General features: G+C 46.0%; 1 protein-coding gene across 10 annotated transcripts in view; it reads left to right on the top strand.

The window, feature by feature from the left end:
* The first annotated feature begins 674 nt into the window (after nt 1–674).
* Nucleotides 675–17,278, top strand: part of SGMS1 (sphingomyelin synthase 1) — a 96,204-nt gene continuing 79,600 nt past the window's right edge. For 2 of the 10 annotated variants that reach the window (XM_054831070.1, XM_054831064.1), the window contains exon 1: nt 702–850. The gene's annotated coding sequence lies outside the window, so the exon portion shown is untranslated. Of the gene's footprint in view, nt 851–15,380; nt 15,555–17,278 lie in introns of those variants that run through there. The other 8 variants (XM_054831080.1, XM_054831069.1, XM_054831083.1 and 5 more) reach the window with 7 other exon arrangements.

The following is a 17,278-nucleotide window of genomic DNA, read 5'->3' as shown; positions in this document are numbered from 1 at the left end:
TTTGTGAAGTGTGAGGTTTGAAATAGGATGTGAAGCGTTACTGCTCATGAAACTAAACATTACCCTCTTCCTACTGGAGAAGATGATGTCCAGAAGTTGCTCCCGAGCTAAATCATCCTGTGATTTTAACTAAGGTTTTATTAATAAAACAGCCTTTTTCTCACGTCTCCAGAGCTCTTGATGTTGTAACGAAGGTGGTGGACAGAAGCCCAATGGCTGGGAGCAGCCCCTGGAGAGTGACATAAAAGCCGAGGTCATATTGTCCAGCACCGCACCGTCTGGTCTCGCAGATCTCAGGGCAGGATGCCCTTGCCCCGGCCCCGGATCGCATTTTCCCTGCGGAAAGGCAACGGTTCCCCAAGCCAGCAGGCAGCACGGCCTCACCTCCCGAAGGACGCGGCGGCGCCTGGCCCAGCTCTGTCAGGACGCCAGCCAGATCGCGCGTGAGAACTCCTCACACCCTGCTACGCCTCAGCTGCTCGGAGCAAGTTATGTGATCCCAGATTTTAGGATTATTTTTTTGGCTACGTGCACTCAGAAAGCTTCAGGTGGGCTTGTTCTAAGGAAAAACGTTGGGTTTTCCCAGGAGAGCGGCCCGCCCCGGTGCCGCAGGGTGGAAGGAGCGGCAGCGCTCCCTCACAGACGCCACGGCCGGCCCCGGCCCCGCGCACAAGATGGCCGCGCGGGATGACACGGCCGTCACGTGACGGTGCCGCCCCGCCCGTCGCTGCTGCTGCCGCCGCCGCCGCCGCCGTACGGGACACGGGGCCGCAGCCGCCGCCCAGGGGATCCGCCTGCCCGGCGTCCGCCCCGACCCGACCCGACCCGCCGCGGGGCTCCGCGCCGCACGGTGAGCAGCGAGCCGCGCCGCCGCCTCAGCGCGGGGCCCGGGCGGTGGGGCCGGGCCCAGGCCCGGGGGTGGTGGCGGGTGACAGCGGGGACGGGGCCGCGGCCGCCGCTGCCTGAGGCGGGGCCGTGTAGCGGCGGGGCCGTGTCACGGCTCGGAGGTCCCGGCCCCTCAGCCCGGCGACGGCCCCCGCAACCATGGGGGATTCGCGGGCAGTGTTCAGGCCCCCTCAGCCCCGGGGAGGGCTGCGGTCCCCTCAGCGCCGGGGGCTCTGGGGCACTCCGGTCCCCTCAGCCCCGGGGGCCTGAGGGAGCTCTGGTCCCGTCAGCTCGGGGGTATCTGGGCCCCTCAGCCCCGTGGGGTGACCGGGGAAGCTGCGGTCCCCTCAGCCCTGGGGACCTCTGGTCCCCTCGGCTCAGGGGGCTGCAGTCCCCTCAGCGCCGGGAACCCGGAGGAGCTCTGGTCCCCTCAGCTCCGGTGCTCTGTCGGGTCTGTCACCCTCCTCCCCAGGGTGTCTGAGTGGGGGGTCTGGTCCCCTCTGCCCCAGAGGGTCTGGGGGACACTTTGTCCCCTCAGCTGCGGTGGGGCTGTGGGGGTGAGCCCGGTCCCCTCCACCTGAGGGCTGTGATCCCCTCAGCCCAGGTGGGGCCTCAGGGCCCCCCTCAGCCCAGGGCTTGCCTGGTCCCCTCTTTGCAGGTTGCTCCCTGCTCCGAAAGAAGCCGGAGGCGTCCGCTACAAGTGGGGAGGAGATCCATCCTGTCCCGTCCCGACGACTTCGAGGGCCGTAGCGGTGGTGTTAGGGCTGCGCTGCCTCCTTGGGTCTGAGGTTCAATGGGCGACAGTGGCCCGGGGGTCTTGGGGACGAAGAGGCTGGAAGGCAGAATGAGGGGGGGAGAAGGAGAGGCCTCACCATCATCACCTGGCAGGCAGGTGTGCTCCCCGTTTGGTCTGCTTGTGAAATTGCTTGCTGATTGACGGGCTGCATTATTTGGATTTTTTTGGGGTGTATAACGCATGTGGCTGTCTTCTTACTGTGTTCCTGCTGGAGGCCCTGTTTTGATCAAGGTTTCTAATTTATTCTGTCTTGTGTGAAAACCTCATTAAAGAAGGCCTCGGTGCCTTCAGGCACCATAAATACACAAGGCAAGGATGGAAAGAGAGAGAAAAGAGTATTATTTGTAAAAAATGGGAGCTATGCCATATTGACATGGTGCTGATGAAGCTTGCCGATGCAGGCAGCCTCCCTTAGCAGAGCTGGAAATCGGATGTCGATGAACGTCCTCATGCCGCTTTGGCTGATGGCGGCATCGGTACATTGCGGTGTGACGACAGGTTTTGTAGTGATTCCTTCAGGCTCCATTCTGCCACTTCAGGTCCACATGGATGAGAATAATTTCTGTTGGCTTTCGTGCCCGTTTGCAAACCAGTATAAAACTCAGACACAATGCCTGACAGTTGAAGTCAGGGAAGCTCTGTTGTTGATCTTGGTGGATTTGGGCTGGGCTACGTGTTTTTGTTTGGGGAGTGGATGTTGCATTGGAGTAATGCGCACTTGTGCTTTATTTCACGTAGTATTTTGGCGGGCATTGGAATTGCTTCAGCTTTGTGAAGTTGTTTAGAGTTTGGAAAGAGAACGCAATCAACCCTGGTTGGTGGCAGACAAAAGGTAAAAGCCAATTTTACAAAAAAGGCAATAAAACCCCTTTAAATCCAGAGAGATTGCCTTGATTTTCTGGGTTTATGCACGTGGAACAGAATTAAATCTAGCTCAGATGCCTTTAAACTGTGTTTGTGATCCATGCAACAAACTGTGATTCCCAAATCATTTATCACACTTCTTTTGTCTTTCACGTACCAACCTAGAGCCATGTCTCCACACGTTTAATTAGCTTTTAATGAAAACTTGCAACACTTCTAAATGTAATAAATCGAAGTACGTGGATCATTTTCAGGTTTTGGAGGTATTAATGAATACTATTTGACTACTCAGTTAACGGTATCCTTAAAAGGCAGTTATTGAGTTCTCTTGAACTGAATGTGTGGAGGAAGAACACGTGCACTATGGGTGATGGCAACTTAAAAATTCTTCCCGTCTTCTGGTCACTGCCGCTTTGCGTTGTTCAACATTGGTTAATTGGTGCACTAAATATGGGTGGCCTGGGACTTACTCAGATTTAATAGCAATTTCAGTCTGGCCGTGAGGAATGGTTGCTGAATTAAAGGCTTTTTAATTGGGGCAACAGGACATCCTGTAAAAAATGCTCAGACAAAAATAATCCAGATCTTTGCTCTCCAGCGTGTTGGGAAGGGCCTGTTTGGCCAAAAAAAAACCTAACCCAAAACCCAAATAAACTGTATAGGACCATCAAAAAACAAAGTAGGAGACTTGCATGTGGCCATGAACACTGGTTTTGTTGAACATAATGTGAGATCCTCCTCGTGGTGTGGTTCAGAGGCACGTGTTGCGCAGGAAGGATTTCTAAGGCTTCACAGCAAGGTAGGTCCAAACTGTTCTTTGCTGAAATAGAGCAAAGCACCTGAATGCTATTTCAGTCGTAATTCAAGTGCAACACATCAAAAACAACTGTACGTGGAAAAAATGCTCTGAAGTAGAGGTGAGCTTAAAATGAGCTCAAAAACCTGAATTTTCAGAGGTTTTTTTAGAATCTGAAGGTCACGAACTGAGCTCCAGTGTCTAATGTTAGTGTTTTCTGAAGGATTTTGGTGTCATCGGAGGCTTTTTGCACCCAGGGCAGCAGCGTGCAGATAGGGGCAGGCAGCCCTCCAAAGGCTGATGTTCTGCATGACTCTTGTGCTGTGGATTTGAAACTCTGGCTTTGAATACAGCTTGAATTCCCAAAGTGTGTGGCATCATTCAACTTAATAATTAAGTCCTCCCCCCTGTTCCCCAAAAGGCTGGGGGAAATGCAGAAGACTGAAGAAATCGTGAAACCTGCTGGCTTTTTGTGACGCTTTCATCCCAAATATATTTTTTGCTCTTGAAAAATCTACTTAGCAGAGGCAGCATTTGGTGCAGGTTACTTGGGCTAGTTTTTTGTTGATAAAAAGAACATCCATCCTAATAAGCTACTAAGTGTAACTGGCTTCCCTGTGCTGCTTATAGTTCATTAACATAAGTGAATATTTAAACATGTTTGTCTGTATTGTTTCTGGTCTTATAAAATGCGTTGATGTAGTTGCGGGGGGAGAAATGAAAGTACCAACTGAGCTTTGTTCTGATAGCTCTTGACCAAGACATGTTAAGAGAAAAGAAAGCCAAACTTAGGAGACTATAACATGTCTCTTAAAGAAATGCAGCTTTTAAAATGTAGTTATTGCTCTTGCTGGTCTTTACAGTTCCCTTATCTAAATCAGAGGAGCAAGACTTGTGTGGAGCAGAACATGTCCGTTGATGCTACCTTCATCGGCTTGTGCGGTGCTGCTCTGGTATCCAATTACACATCCATATTCAAAGAAAAACACTAATAAATCTTTATTGTGAAAGCATCTTCACTGACTGTAGGTTTTGCTTGTGCCAATTTGCTTAGATTTAAACAAACAAAAAACCATCTCCCTCTGCTTAACCGTGACTTTAAAGCTTTTTTCTCTCTCAGACTTTCCAGTGTGGTCTGCCTTCTGTCTCCCTGACTTTTAAGCTCTTTGTGGGTAGCTTGCTTTATTTAAATGGAGTTAAGGCGAAGCATATGCCACTTGGAAAAAAAGACTTAAAGGAATCCCTGAAGTCCAGTAACTTTGGGTTTTTCTAATGCAGGAAGCATAGCTGTGACAACCGGCAGCTTTCTTACCAAGTTGAGTGTACAGTGGGGAGACAGGGTAGCAGAATTCCTCGGGCGTGCTCGCTGGGCTGGCTTCTTGGGGTGCAGCATTGCATCCTTAGCAGCCGGCTGCGACAGGGCTTGGAAAGCTTAGCGCTCCTGTGAGCATCAGTTTGTGGGTCTGGGGAACGGGGGTGAGTGGGGCTGGGTTGCCTAAGCCCTCACCAGAAAAAGGTAGGAGGAAACAGATGTAAAAATGGCAGAAGAGGGTGTAATTCCTATTTTAGGAACCGAAACAGCCTTACATTAGGTATATTGCCCCCAAAACCCAGCAGTTTTGAAGGAGATCTCACTGAATAAAGCATCTGTTTTTCTTTGCTCTCATATGTGCAGACGTAGCTGTGTGGTGTGTCTGGAGAGGAGAGCTTTTGCAGCCTTGGTTTAAGAAGGATTTTTAATAGCTGTCATCTCTTCCTGTACAGTGTAGCCTACACCTTTAATTTCCTTCAGTAAAAATGAGCATCACATTTCGGAATGTCTTGCAATTTTCCTTGCTGGTCCATTAGTGTATTAGCTTAGCTTTGTGTGTGTTGAATGCCATTAAATGTCACTTGCAAATTTAATGTTGGGAGTGCTGAGATTTGTGCTAATTGAATTTTAAGTTATACTTGAATTTGTTAAAATGGCAGATTCAGACAATTGAGATGCTTTAATGGGAGAGTGCATAACTGTTTGTGAATTTGCTCTTGTAACTGAATCTAACAGTGCATTTGTGTAGATGCAAGGGGAGACCCTGAGCAGACAGAACAGGTTTCAATGGGGCTTTACTATCTTTTTTTTTTTTTTTTTTCCATTATGATGTGATGACAGCTGGCAAAATCCAGTATGTTGAAAGTCTTCATGCTTGACATATGTTCAGGGTCATCATTGACACTAACTTAACTTTAAATACTTCTATAAAAATGGTAGAGAATATAGAGCTTTTCTCTTACTTCAAATTAAATTTCTCCCCCTGCAGCCATAGTTTTAGGTACTAATGGGGAAAAGGTAATTGTTTGGGCTGTTGGTCTTTAAACTCTGTTGTGCTTTCTTTGTCCATGGACCTGACTACTTCTGGAGTTTTATGCAGGAAATAACACCTTTGGCACCTGAGGGTTTGTGGAGGGGGGGAGAGTTTGTTTTTGTTTTTTGTAGAGGACAGTCTGCACAAAAACTCTAGCATCTAACACTTCTTTAGTCTTAACTTCAGCAAAATAACCAAGGATTAGATACAAAACCAGCTCTCACCACTTATAGGAGACCCTACTGCTGTGCTTTTCGCAAGGTAGAGCGTTAAAGATATTATCCTTGATTAGAAAGGAGTCATAAAGATTGTTACTAGGCTTTCCTAGCAGTATAAATCTGTGCCTCCCTAGATAGCGCAGTGCTTTTAAGAAGCTTGTCTTGAAACGCTTCCATAAAATCTCTTGATGCCATGCTTTGACCTTCTGCCGCTGAGCTGGCATTTCGTATGGGCTTCTGGCATGAGCTCTCCTGCCACTTTCAAGTAAAAATTTACCAGGCATTGAAAAGTTTGACTCTGCAGTTGAGCGCTGTGCCAAGCTATAAAAGCCCTATTTGTACACAGAATGGATTTTTGCTTGCTGGGAAGGCTTGGGTAGCGCTTTGATAACTGCATAGGAATGGCTTTGAATCTACATACTAATGAAACAGCTCCATCTAAATCGAGCTGTAGTGTCTCTTCCACTCTGAAGTCTGTACTTTGTCTTCCTTCTGCCCCTGCTCTTCTGCATAGAGTTTTATGTAGTCAGATTACATTGCTCTGGAAAACTTTGTCAGGGAAGTTAATTTAAAACTATTTGAAAGGTTTAAAAATGACTCCTGCTGTTACGATGATGAAAAAGACCTTGAAAGCGCCTTGAGGGTGATTGCTGCAAAAATACCTTCTTGGCTATGCGAATGGCATACAGTTCCCAGAGCGCGCTCACCGTTCACTGATTAAGTAACTCCGAGGTGGCCACCTTCAGCGCAAGCACCGTTAGCCAGTTTGGCTAGCGATGGTACCAAGGTACTCAAGGTCCACTTGCTTTAAATGAGAGTGAAAATCCAGCACCAGTGGGTGAGTCAGGCAGCAGGGAGCTCAGGGTGAGCTCTGCTGCTTACAGAGGGTGCGTAAGAACATAAAGTGCCAATGGTCTGTGGATTTTGAGTGTTGAGGGGATATATTTTCAGTCTAATACTTAAGTGAACAAGGTTTAGAGGAAGGAAGAGGACCATATATGTTCTTCTCAAAATGCTGAACTTGGCCTTTTGAGGGGCAGGGTGCTGAGCAGAGGCAGCGTGGGGGTAGGTGATGTTCAAAGCAGCTCTGTGAACAAAGCAAGAGTGAACAGAAAAGGGTGAATGCAAGCGTGTGAAGGTACCTACTCAACGACTAGACAGAACCCGTTGTTCTCTTTCCACCAGTACTTTTGGGATGCCAGGATATGCGTTTAATGGGAACATGATTTTATGGAGGCTCGCAGTACTAGGAGAAGCTTGCATTTGCCAAAAGCAATACTTAGTAATGGGCTAGGGTTTCTTATCTACTCTTCCTGAAACAGTGCAAAAGCCTTATTTCACAGTAATGAGCAATTATCCGCAAATTAACAAAATGACTTGTCAGATATTGCTTTTGTTTTCGTGCATGTGTAATTTCCTGTTTCAGTTTTTCTCCCTTTCAAAATGTAAATAGATGGTTTATCAAAGGACGTTTTAAAAACAAAAACAGGGCCTGCAGCACACTTATCAGAAGTGGATTATTTGCATTCTGATACTTTGTTCAGAATTTCTTTGGGAATGCTTGCAAGAAGACAGGTATCTGTGCTGAGAAGACACAGACCCATATAGCCACCACGTATCTTGTGTCCAAGCATCTATAGTGTTTTTGAGAGGGAATGCCAGAGTTCAACTGAGAGTTCAATAAGTATAAGTGGCTATGAGAATATTTGTAGAGATGATAATCGCAGACAAATTTCTGTTGCCTCCTGCTCAGAGCAAGACTAGCCTCAAGGGTACATCAGGTTTTTCAGGGTCCAGTTGGGTTTTGAAAATCTCCGAGGAAGGAGATCTGTTGCTGTAAGAACCTAATGTGGGCTTTGGGGAGAGGGGTTCCCACCTCGTGTGTAGAGATGGTCTGTCCAGCAGTTCAGCGTTTCTCAGTGCCAAGGTGGGATGGGAGTGGAGGAGATGGAAGGACCTGAGATACAGATGATATTTAAGATACAGGTGCACCAGATTTATGCAATAGAAAAGGCTATGAGATGTTTTGATCCCTGTACCTGTTCAGCTGAGCTGACGTTCTCCATGAACTACCAGTTACTCCTTAAAGTTCTTAACTTCTGAAAGGCGCTGCTTAACTCACAGTTCATCACGGCACAAGGGAATTGACTGGCGTCATTTTATAACTGCCTACAGGGAACTTTCCTTGGCCATTTTATTGAGTGGCTGCCAATCTTTAAAATCCTTTTATGATTCTTCCCATTAGTCTTCCTCTTTGCTAATATCGCACAAAGTACTTAAGAGGTTAAAAGTAGATTGTTTGCATTAATTTTGTAATCACTCTTACCCTGGTAATGGTGCTTTAGTACTGTCCATTTGTAGTTGGATATGAGCACATACTTAAAATAATTGTCCACTCTACAAAAATGTTTGTTGGCTTGATAGATTGTGTTGTATTTTATTATTAACGATTTGGGAATCTTGTTTCCATGTTCAGGACTTCCTTTTTGGTCTTTTCATGGTTGTAGCCTGAAAGTAGACTATATACTAGAAATCATAGGGAATTGCTCTATTCCTTCAAGCGGTTCTACTGTAATAGCTGTGTGTTGAAATTGAGCCTGCAAGATGTGATGCTATGCTACTAAATTAATTACTCGTGTTTATTTGCAAAATGGATAATAACCCAGTCAATGTTTGGCCCTTCTGCTATAAGCTTTGCAAAAATTGTGAAGTGGCTAATGCTTTGCCTGCCTCTGTCTTTTCAGCACATGCGTTACGGTGTGCGATCTTTGTATTCATGCAAAGATATCCTGACACCACTGAGAACGGGGTCGTACGAGTGTTCCTGTTACGTGTAGCTGTGGAGACACTGAAGCTCCAACCTTTTCAAGGTGAAGGTTCCAAAGTCTGGTCTCGCTGCGTGTACAAAACTCATCGTAGCAAATTAAAAAGTCAAACCAACTTGATAATTATGAAAATCCAATTTGAGGGTCATATTTGAGTTTGTTTACCTGCTTTCAAGAAAAATGGATTTATAGTTTGTCTAGACTGCTTAATAAATATAATTAATAAACTATATCTGAACACTTTAAGGCACAAATAGGTTTGGAAAGACAATTTTTACACTGTGTGAGAAGGATTCATTTTTCTTGTGACCTGCGTCGAGGCGAAGCCTTTATATCTTTCATAAGTAAGGTGCTACTGCTCGTAAATGCCTTGTGTTTCCAGCTACGTTGTGTACAGTTAGACCTTCCAGGGTGAAGTGATTTCAAAGTAGCTGGATATACAAATGTACAATCCAACAAATATACCTTACTGCTTTTTGTACATCAGAATAAGTAACTGTACCTCATAGTATTGGTTACTCAGATGCAATTGGGGCACGCAGTTCGGTCCCATTTCTTGTGTAAGTTCATGCATAAACGTTATCATTAAGACTTTGACTAATTGCATGGCATTTAATGTGCATGCAAATGCTAATAAGGATGGCATGCTACTTTCTAAAGGATCCTAGCTGATTTATTGTGAGTTTTCATTTAAGTAGCAATGAAAATCTTTTTGATGTGTTCAGCATGTGGACCAGCTCCAGATGTTCACTGGAGGTGAGCTGCTTGAATTTCCCAGAGTGAGGGAGACTGGTTTTCGCTCTGAGCTGGTGGTTGCAGTGGCAAGGGTGGCTTGTGGCTGGCAGAGGCTTCTCACCCGGGGACCCAGGTGTGAATGCCTCGGAGCTGTAAGCTCTGATCCCTATCACTAAATCCCTGCTTTTAGGTTGAGAGGCTGCAGATTGAATTCCCAGAGAAACAGGAGGTTCCGGTACATCTGCTCAAAGTGAGCTCTTCAGGCTGAATCAATTCATGGCTGTCATAGAGATGATTTTCCCCCCTTCCTTTCCTTTGTCTCACCAATTTCCAGTGTTAAAGGGCATCCCAGGAGGTTTTGGAGCAATGCGTTGGACCTTATCAAGGGGGAAATAGCAACGCAGTGAATGTCAGCACGTGGGATCTTGCCCGCGTGTTCTGCCCTCACTAGCGCTGCAGTAACCAACTTTTCTTCCAGATCTGTATCATGCAAAATACTAATGGCAATCTCCGCGCCTCTGAAGTGGAATAACTTCTGCAGTGATTGTGTCAACTGTTTCAACAAACTTCGCTTGTGACTGATGTGTTGGTGATTTTTTTTTAAATTTTTTTTTAAAAACAGACCATGAGAGGCAGTTGTGGATCTGTACTAGACTAAATGGGAATGGGTATTGTTTTTGTAAGAGGTGACAACTGAAGCACTTGCTAGTGGTAAATGCAGTGACAGGACCTGTGTAGGCAACTGGAAATGTTCAAACTTGTTTCCCAGTTCTTTCCTGAATTAGGATAGAGCCCAATACAGCTTTAAAAGCTTGTGGGGCATATTTTAATGTAACTCTCATATAATAGACTGTGCTGTGTTCATTTAGTGCAACTTGCTGCTGTCGGAAGGAAGCACTCAAGTGCCGTTGAGTCTCTTTGCCTGGGCTTGGTGGGTTTTGGGGTGCTGGAGCAATGCTTTAGTGCAGAATGGTGTGGGACTACGAGATCTTTTCCCTCTGGGATGAGGGTCCCTCTGCCCAGCGCAGTCCTGCCCCTTGCTCCCCCAGCAGATGCCCAGTGATTTCTCTGAGCTGGGGTACAGCCTTGGCGCTCTGGCACTGGAGACAGCGAGGGGCTGGCAGAACACCATGTTCTCCCTCCGGCAGAAAGGGCTGAAGTGAGCAGAGGTGCCATGAATGGGAAATCCCTGGGAAAGGATCTGGTGGCAGGGGAGGAAGTGGAGGGCACAGTCAAGATGCCACTGGGTATTTGTGGTGCCTCATCTTAGTAACATACAATTAAGATATTGATGCTACTACATCGGTGCTGTAGCAGCCCTGACTCGTCCATCCTCTAGGAAGGTATTTCAACACTTAGAACACCGAAAACTGGTTTTATAGGTAAAGTGTGTGTGTATGCTTGCCTTTGTGCATATCCTAGACGCAAAGTATGAAATCAGAAGTACGATTTAGGGTGAGATCTCGCAGGCACAAGGGGTCTGGATGTGCAGCTGTGTATAGTCCTCGCATCCTTTTGTCTTTGCTCTTAAGGTTGCTAATAGTCACTAAAAGAGGCAACACAAACTTCAGCTAGAAGGAAGGAAAAGTCCATTTATTTCCACAGACACTGCAAAGTGAAACGTCTGAAGTATTTGAAGAGCTGAACATCCTGATCTTTTTGTATTTATAGCTTTAAAAATGGGAGAAGAATTAAAATAAATAAAAAGAACAGTCTCTATATTGGTTTCTCCGGAGGCAGTATTATCCTCTTCTGAATTTGAGGATTTGTTTCCTTTCAAGGACTGCTTTAAAAACCTTTCCTTTTTTATAAAGCAGAGGTGAATTACTCTGTGGTTATTTATGTGAAGTGACTTGCTGTATGCTTAATAATAACCCAGAAATTTGTGCTGTACTTTTTTTTTTTTTTAATGAAGATGTCAAGTCAGCCCCTTAGAAGACAGCTTGTCTTGTACAGGGCATGTTAGATTGTCTTGAACCAAAGTACCTTTCTTTTTTTAATTGTTATTTTTATTGCTATGATTTACATTCGCAGGGTGAGGGCAGCACTGTTCCTCCAGTGGCTTAGGCAAGTGTTTAACTCTGCAGGGAGGAGGAGGAGAGCTATTCCCTTATCGGGAGACTTTCTTAGGTACTTACAAAGCTGCATACTTTTTCTTCAAGTGTAAGTATTGATATGCAGTATATGTGTAGTAAACTGACACGTTTTTAAGCACAGCATTTAATAGAAGTATTCTTGGCACGATTTTGCAAACATTCCCAAATTAAACCTAACCAGTTGTGGTACTTGTCATCAAAGTCAATGGAGGTTTGTACAAGGCTCAGAAACACAGCTTAAATTCATACACTTTCAAATCACCTCTTAGAGCAGTCCTTCTGGCCTTCCTGGACTGATCTTCTCGCCCTTCCTCCATGTCTTCCACCTCCTCGTGTATGCTCCCACCTTCTCAAGGCCCTGTCGCATCCTGTCAGACCTCTGCTGCTACCACCGTCCCCTGGGCTCGCTGCTTGGGACCCTGTGCCCTGTCTGGGGTTTCTGGTAAGGGGAGAAGCGAAGGGCAGCTTGATATTTAAACAGCAACAGCCTTTGCTAGATCGGTCACCAGGTTTGTGTGCCTTGTTTATGTACTCAAAATGTAGGAATATTGTTCTGGCAAGTGCTGTCAAACTCAAATTCTTTTTACAGGCTCACATGCAATTAATTCCTAGAAATTTCAGGATGGGGATGAAAATGTTCTTGTACATTGTTTCTAACAACTGGTAATACATGCAGCTAATCAAGCGTAAACTGAGGGCTGGTTTCTGAATGTGCTGAAGCAGGAAACAAAGCCTGGCTTGGTAAGGTCAGCATCAGAAATTTAGGGTCTGTGTTGATTTTTCTTTTGTTTTACGGTTTATGGAGAATGTAATAGAGAATGTTTCCTTTTCTCCTTAATGAAACTGCTTTTGCAACGTGCGTCAATCCTACGTCGAAAGACCCATGGCTGTATCTGATGAGAGCAGAATCTGCTCGTGCTTTTGGGACTTCACATATCCCTTGTGCAGCTACCAGCTCAGCAGTTAAGCCTATTACAGTAAACCCTTTAGTTGTGGCATCCACGTTGTTTCTCACCCTTCCCCCAGTCAGGCTGTTCACGAAACACCCCTCCAAGTGCAGGGGCGGCGGCGGGGGGACGACACACGGGAGCGTGCTTTGCCACAGTTACTGCCCCTTTTAACAACCAAAAAAACTGTGCAGAGCTGCAAGGGAGAGGAGGGAGCATCCTCATGCTGCTTGTTGCAAGTGTCCGTGTTTGGATTTTCACCAAGCTGTGCTGAGCCGCAATAAAACGAACAAGTGCAGGCATCCCAGTTATGCTCCCACCCAGGTCATACGTGCGTGCCACTGTGTCGTGCTTGCTCTGCAAGAGATCAGCCTGCATGTTTACATCCAGAAGTGCAACCAGGATCACAGTTTATGGGTTCCAAGGAGATCTGCTTTTCCCAGTAAATGTGTGTGCATGAGGCTGGAGTCAGGGATGAGCATCCCCCGAGGGCAGGGCAGGGAGAGCTGGCTGCAAGTCCTGGCTGTGCAGGGCTGCCTCGCCTCCCTCCCTCCCGCCGAGGGGATGGTCCCATTCCAGCAATTAAGGGGAATTAGCAGTTGCTTGGCGAGCCCCAAGACTTTGCTGTTAGAGGGGTGGAACAGATTCCTGCTCCTCACCCTGAGGCATGTCTAGTTTTGGAGCCTGTGGTCGGGGGGAGGTGGATCCAAAGACCATGCTTTTGCCAGATCCGAGCCAACCGGCTCGTCAGATCTGCACTATAAAGGTTTCTTTTCCTGAAAAGTGGAATATGTTGTACTACTGATATTTCTGAAGACCTGGGTGCTGCTGGCACATAAATGTCTTGCTTACGTTGGGAACTGAAAGCAGGCAACTCCAAAAACAAATCCTGTAAAGCAGGACCGGTGGGTTAATGTCACCTTGGGCTGCCCAACAGAAAAGGGCAGGAACAGCCATTTTCAAGTGGGTTTGTTTAATGTCGCGATTTCCAAGTTTTTATGATACCAGCGCTCTTTTTGGTGTTAAGGTACTGTTCTCCCTTTTGAACAAGGCATCGTGGGGTCTTGCGTGCATATGGGGGAAGGTTCTTTCTACTGACGCTGACTCCTTGCTCTCAAGCACAAAACTACTCTGCAGCCCCAGCAGCACTTTTCCCTTTTGAGGACGAAGTAGCTCAAGTTTCCTCCCTCTTTTCCATTATTTTTTTTTTTTTTAGAGAAAATATGTTTTGTTCAGGTCAAATTTGCAAATATATTGCTGGAGCTCAGTTTTTGTCTTTCCTGCCAATTTTAGTGGTTTTTCACCTTTCATAAATCATTTGATTAATGTTAAAACTGGAAGAGGCTGTTTGGCATTTACAAAGCTAACGGAAAAATTGAGTAACATGCATTATCAGAGATGGCCTTTTAAAAAGGGAAGGAGTGCAAAAGCCAGTAATGTTTTCCTTGTTGACAGACTTGTTTGGAAGAGATTATTAATCCCTCACATCTGTGCAGATTCAGTTTTCAGACTCCCAGTTATTAGTATTTTTATCAGGAACAGACCACAGCGTGGAATTCCCCCCTCCCTCTCCAATCCAGTACTTTGGTTTCTTCGAGGAACTTGCTTGTCTTTCAAAAAAACCAGTTTGGTAACTGGATGCGGTATCAAAGTTTACCACAGAAGCTGTGCAGCAGAAGGACTGTCAGGTCTCTTCTTGGCTGGCTCCTCTTTGGGCATGGTCAAAGCTAAATCGGAATCTATATATTTAAACTCAAAGCGTGGATTCGTTAGTCGCATTGGTGGCAATTCTTGGTGTTGAAGTGTCGCTTCTGAGAGAGCCAGCCTGCTGTGGAACAGCCAAGGCTTTGCTTTTGTAGTGCCCGCCCAGGTTTGCTTGTCCGAAAGGGCTTTGCTCTGCCGTGAACGCAGAGGCTTAGCAAACAGAGTGCGCTCAAAAGCAAACTCTGAAACTATGTCCTTATAAAAAAAGGAATTTCTAAATGAATACCGATCATCGTTTCCCCGAAGCCTGGGTGGTAACCATCTCTTACCATTTATTGAACTGCAGAGGAGGGATGTTGCAGCAAAGCACAAATGCTTTTCAATGCCCAGAAGAAACAAGATTAAAAAGCGATTACTGTAGCCTGGCAGGGGTGTTGTCCAGAAAATTCCTTTTCTAAGTTGCTATTTTTTAGGTCCAGGCAGAGGGTGGAAAACAAACAATTTGTTTGTGAAACAAATTTCTGCTGCAAACTAGGGGAACCTTTGAAAGTTGGAATACCTTTTGTGGCTGGAAGTTTCAAAAATTTTTTTTTTCCTTCCGTAGGGCTCAGCTGTACTTTGTTGCAGGCGAACTCGAGTTCTTGAATTACTTTGTGGACACATTGTGCTGCCCTCCAACAGAGATGAGCCCTCAACTCCTCTCTCCCCCTCCTCGCCCTTTAGCAAGTCATCTGCCACTTGTTAACGGGTGTGTTAACCCCACTTAAAAAGCACTCTACTGAGATTTAGGTTTCATTTGCATCAGACTAGGGATGTATTGATTTTTAACACAGAGTAATTGTTACCCACCAGCCACTCTTATAGAGTCCTTTGTAGACTGATTGAAGTGTCATCCTCCCAGGTATCGTCTTGTAACTTTGCTTTTTACTTGCAGTGAATTAGTCAAGCGCAAATCCAGCTTCAATTCATTGCCCTCGGTGCAGATGTGCAGGTCTCTGGCCTCTGCAATAAAAGAATAAATGAATCGCTTGTCTCAGGAGACCCAAGTCTCGGGGGAGAAAAGTTTCTGTTGAATTTGGTGCGTGACAGCAAAGCCTCCCTGGGGAGCCTTGAGGTCCGTGGCTCCCCTAAGCACGGGAGGGTTGCTGCTGAACTGCTGTGTTTTACAGCCACGAGGGAACACACCACTTCGAGCACACCGATAGCGGAGCCTCCGCTCGCTTGGCCTCCGGAGACCAAAGAAACGGGCACAATTTGTGAAATTTGGGAGCAGGCCACACCTCAGCCGATCACCGAGCTCCTCTGCAGACCCAGCCGTGGAATTTAATACTCCCAGAGAGCAAGTATGTATTGAATTACCGTGCTATTACCTGTCTCGAGCTGCCTTCCAGCTTCCTCCGACTTCCCATTGATAACTACGGCACCAACAGAATTAGCAAACACGAACATGTGAGACACTTTTTATGTAAAGCAGATATGCTGTCTCACTTCAGCTCCACTTAACCCCTGACTTTTAAGTGGATATGAGAGATTTGTGAGATGTGCTTGTAAGTTTGAAGAAGAAAAAGTCTAGCTGTGAAAGAGAGGAGAAAGGAACAGCAGAGTTTCGGGCTCTGCTTGTACTTCTGGGTGTGCACCTCTATAAAGAGAAGCTGCTTCAGGAAAAGGTCTGCTTGATGTTGGCCAATTTTCTTCTTTTCCCTTAGCTTTGCTTTTGTCCCTTACACAGAACTTGCTGCTTAAGTCTTGCTATGTAGCTCTGTTGCTTTGATGCACACGTTTGGTGTACGTTTGCAGTGCAGTGAGAAGAAAGTTCCTTAACTGTAGTCAAGCATTGTATGTAAGAAGAGAGCAGGCCACTGCTGGAGGATGGCTTTGTCCATGTACGTAAACGTTGTGTGAGCTTAAAACAGGGATCCATTCTGTGTTGCATGCTTCTGTACCTTTTTCTTTTGTTGTGGTTTAACCTGGCAGGCAGCTAAAACAGCCACGCAGCCCTTGGCTCACTCCCTTCCAGCGGGATGGAGGAGAGCATCGGGGGGAAAAAAGGTAAAACTCGTGGGTTGAGATAAAGACAGGTTAATAGGACAGAAAAGGAAGATGATGATGAAGATAATAATAATAATATGATAAAAGAATATACAAAACAAGTGATGCACAGCACAATTGCTCACCCCCTCGCTGACCAATGCCCAGCTAGTTCCTGAGCTGCCTTCGCTTCCCCCAAGTTATATATGGAGCGTGACGTCATGTGGTATGGAATATCCCTTTGGGTCAGCTGTCCTGGCCGTGTCCCCTCCCAGCTTCTTGTGCTCCCCCAGCCTCCTCGCTGACGGTGCAGGGTGAGAAGCTGAAAAGTCCTTGACTTGGTGTAAACATTGCCCAGCAACAACCAAACCAGCAGTGTGTTACTAACAGTATTCTCACCCTATGTCCAAACTGCAGCACTATAGGAAGTGCTGCTAGGAAGATTAACTCTACCCCAGCCAAAACCAGGCCAAGTTTTGTTACTGCCTTTGGCTCATGTAACTTGTAGTTATAAAAGAGCTTCACTAACTTCTAAATTCTCAAAGCAGAGATTTCCTTACTGAACCACCACTCAGGAGTCACCTGCTCAATCTACCTGTGTCTTCCTCTTCCATCCCTGACCCAGCTTGTTCAATCATATAAGTTTCCCTATTAAGCAAGGGGCAAAAAAGCGGCATTTGATCTAGTTTGCAAACAGTGACAGGCTCTTTGTAAGCAGCTTGTGACTGCGGGGAAACCACATGTGAAGGTGACATCAGTGTGACAGTATAAATCTTGCCACCGCAACTCCAGAAATGCTGAATGTGAGTTGAAGGTGTAGCTAATGTAACTAAGGGTGAAATGGAAGTGTCTTGTTCTTGGTGTTTCAGAGTTTGTTTTCAGTTGTTGTGCCTGTGCCCGTCCTATCTTTCCCTCCTGCGTTAGATGTTATAACCTAAAAATAAAACGTGTTGTGCAGAGGAATGGGAAACGAGATAGCATGACGGATTTCAGCTTTAATTACTGTTGCGCCGGCCTTTGCACTGTGCTGAGAGCCTTT

Source organism: Grus americana, chromosome 7 (assembly GCF_028858705.1).
Source record: "Grus americana isolate bGruAme1 chromosome 7, bGruAme1.mat, whole genome shotgun sequence".
NCBI lineage: Eukaryota > Metazoa > Chordata > Aves > Gruiformes > Gruidae > Grus > Grus americana.
The sequence above is the reverse complement of the archived record's forward strand: the minus strand, read 5'-3'. Positions and strand labels throughout refer to the sequence as shown.